This window comes from Cicer arietinum, chromosome 7 (genome assembly GCF_000331145.2).
Source record: "Cicer arietinum cultivar CDC Frontier isolate Library 1 chromosome 7, Cicar.CDCFrontier_v2.0, whole genome shotgun sequence".
NCBI classification, from domain to species: domain Eukaryota; kingdom Viridiplantae; phylum Streptophyta; class Magnoliopsida; order Fabales; family Fabaceae; genus Cicer; species Cicer arietinum.
The window spans coordinates 27,082,664-27,086,458 of record NC_021166.2 but is presented as its reverse complement, the minus strand read 5'-3'; positions in this window follow the sequence as shown (position 1 = coordinate 27,086,458).

The window sequence follows — 3,795 nt, the reverse complement described above, 5'->3', positions numbered from 1 at the left end:
TTGTTATTTAGTCATACAAATCAAAGTTTGACGTTAAACACGTCACATAAATCAACTTAATCATCTTATCATAATTAAAATTAAAACTTTTCACAAATTCCCCCAAGACTCATATAGATTTCTTAAAAATCAAAATTTTGAAACGAAATAGCACAAAAATCGAAACTTTAAATAAAAGATATCTTAAAAAAAAAATATTACTCATGAGATCATAATAAAAATCATAACTTTATAATTAAGTACACATAAACGACACAAAATTAATAACTTCACATCTAATATATGACATCAAACATATTACTCATGTTATAATAATAAAAATCGAAATTTTATAATTAAGTTTATCAAAGCAAACATATTACTCATAAAAATAAAATATTATAGTTAAATTCTTTAAGGCAATTAAAAATCAATATTTTTCTTTTAAGACAACAAGTTTTATATCAATATCTTACAAACTATTAATTTAATATCTAGCCTAACATTGCATGGGGAAAAGCCCTTACCTTAGGCGCTTTCTTTCTTAACACCTCTAAATTTGCACGAGAAATAGCTCATGAGGCAGTAATGAATTCAACATCGATAGATATTGGAATTTACGACTCAGAAAATTATTTTGAGAGTGTACGAATGACAAATAGGTGTAACAACAAGATGCCTAATGGAAATGTATGAACATATAAGCTATTTACGTTGCACTATTACCATTAATTTCTTGTCTAAAATTGAAGTGCACTTAATTCCAACATTATACTACCAATAATTACTATTTCTTTAATTTTATTAGGTTGTTACAACGCCAATTGAAATCATGTGTATTTATATGTATGACTTAATTTGGATTAACTAATAGAGTTCACCATATATTGAAGGGTGTCACACACTAATTTTAATTAAATAAACAAATTAGAGATTCTCACATCACCCTTTTAATTTTTTTATCTAATAGTTACGAAACCAAAAATTTCATAGAATTATTTTTGTAGACAATTATAATAAAATTATAATTTTAGTTTAAAAGAGATGAATGCATGAGATACAAAAAGGACAATAGTTTTTTTGTGTCCTCTCTTAATTGCAAAAAAAACTTATAATTAAATTTATAATTTTCCTTTAAAAATAAATTAAAGGTGTTTAAAATGAATTAATGCACATTATGCCAAGAAAACACCATGAATTGTCATAAAATCTTGTCATAAAGGAGAGTAAAAGAATGAGTCAAGTCACTAATTTTTGTTTTTATAGGATGGACCAAAAATATTTTCAAAACACTTATATATAAAGATTGGGTTTCACTAACTCTATAATATCTCCTAAAATGAATACTTATTTGGTCGTAAATAAAACTAACAAACAATATAGCTTTTATAAATTATAATTTAATTAAATAATTCAACTAAAACTTTATCAACTAAAATAAATCAAGCAAGACAAGAATACCACTCACACATAACAAAATAAAACAAACCTATCAAACAAATCAATTTCATGATTATCGAAACTACTCAAATAAAAAAAATGCACAATAGTCCATTTAGGAAATACTGACATCATAAATCGTCATCATGTACTTGTCATGCCAAAACAATCAAATAAAAATAAAGATTATAATTATTCACGTAGAATAGAGTGTGATAAAACTTAATTTAATTTATTTACAGATAAAATAATTATTAAATTAATAATAGCAATTACTAAAAACACATATATAATATACATAAAAAAATTTGGGGTGTTACACGCTACGCCAGCATAACCAATCCAACGACAACTTTCAATTTCCTTCTACCTTAAACCAATCAATTACTTAATCAATACCAGTTTCTAAACCAACCCCCAAATGAACCCTAGGTTCGGCCACTGTCCGAATCAATTATGGTTTGACTTTTCTCTTAGGCTCCCTAACTTCAAAAAGACTTTGGTTTAAGTACTTTGACGAAAGCGAATTTCAAAACGCTTATGCCACACTTTAAAAATCTCGAAATTATTTTTCAAACTTATTGAGGTTCAACTCAAATATTTGCCTTTAAGAACTTATGACAAAATATTTTCTTACCAAAATCAAACAAAGACAAACATACTCACATGGTTTAAAATTTCGATTAAATCATTCATCAACTTCATAAATTTAAACACAATATTTGAAAAACTAGTAGAAGGTTTGTATCAAAAAAATCTTATCAAAAAAACTGAAATACTAAAAGTTTCAATATTCTAACTATTCAAAATTATGATTCTTCTAATTTGACATTTTAACAAATCTTAATCTTTATTAATTATTCTTTGTATATAAATTTTCACACAAAAACCACATTTTCTCATCAACACAATATTTTCCAAGTTCACAATTTTCTTTTAAGTCGTCAACTAAAATCTTCATTTCTAATAAAAACAAATATCAAAAACCCAAAATTATAATCAATCATTGTTTTTCAAAACACCTAAATACTTCTTCAACCTCGAATTTTAGTATAAAGTTGACATCTTTACTATAAAAATCAAAACTTTCAACTTAAAAACTTAAGATCAAAACTATGTTCATAAAGTGAATATTTAGCTTTCAAACCTTTTTTATATACAAAATTGGAACCCTTATATACATATTTTTTTAATTATGAACTATGGTCAAAATCAAGTTTGAAAACTTTGTTTCTTAAAGTTAAATTTTTTCATAAATATTGAAAATTTAATATGAATAACTAAAACTTTTTAGTTAAATCTATAAAGGTGGAAAACTTATTTTCACAATAACCCCAACAATAAAACCTTCAAGACCTTAATAACAAAGTAAATTTAAAACCAATCTTTAAAGAAAATTTTGAACTCTTTTTCTATATATATATATATATATACCACTCACTAAAAATCCATTGTACTTATCAAAGTCTTTCAAAAATTTTCATATACAAATCTAGTTTAAAACACCTTGAATAATTAAGGACAACCACTCATATGATTTCAAATTCTAAACGACTCCAAATTTTAATTTATACCACCATTAAAAATCACAAGAGAACTATTTCCTAACTTTTTAAAGTTCATAAAATTTCTACCACTCAAATACTTTTAAATTAAAACAAACCACACAATTCATTTACCACTTTATTTCAAAATTTATTCCAAAAAATTTGCCATTACCTTTTTTTTACATTACTTTTTCCTTAAAATTTAGACATCCAACAAACATCAATATATCGGAGTTTTTCCCACCCTTAACTCGATGTCAACGGTCTCAATTCCTTTTCGAGACTTAAGTTGCTATCATATAATCACAACATAAATATTTTCAAAAAAATTCCTTAAGGAATTATACACTTCACATAACTTTCAATCTTACGAATTTGCTTTCTATTTACTCGTAAACAAATCAACTTAAATTTTCTTTTGAAACCAATCTTATCAAAATGAAACCTTTAACTTCTAGAAAGTAAGTTTTTCCAAACAAAAAAAACGACACAACTCGAATCTTATTTCTTTTCTCTTAAAACTTATTTGATCATTGACCACGTTACTGTGACTTGTTTTGCTTAGCATTAAGACACAACTTTCTTTTGTTTATATTTTTTTTAACGCAAAACAAAGTAGAATCATAAACGCAAGATAGAACAAAGAAAAACCAAATAAATGAAATTATCCTCTTCCTCACTATATACACAGTTTTGAAAATGAATAATAAAAGGTTTTGCTGATTTTATTTTTAACTACAACAATAATAATACAAGATCAAAAATTTACAAAAGAACTAAAATACTTTCATGTTACCTTATCATATATATATATATATATATATATATA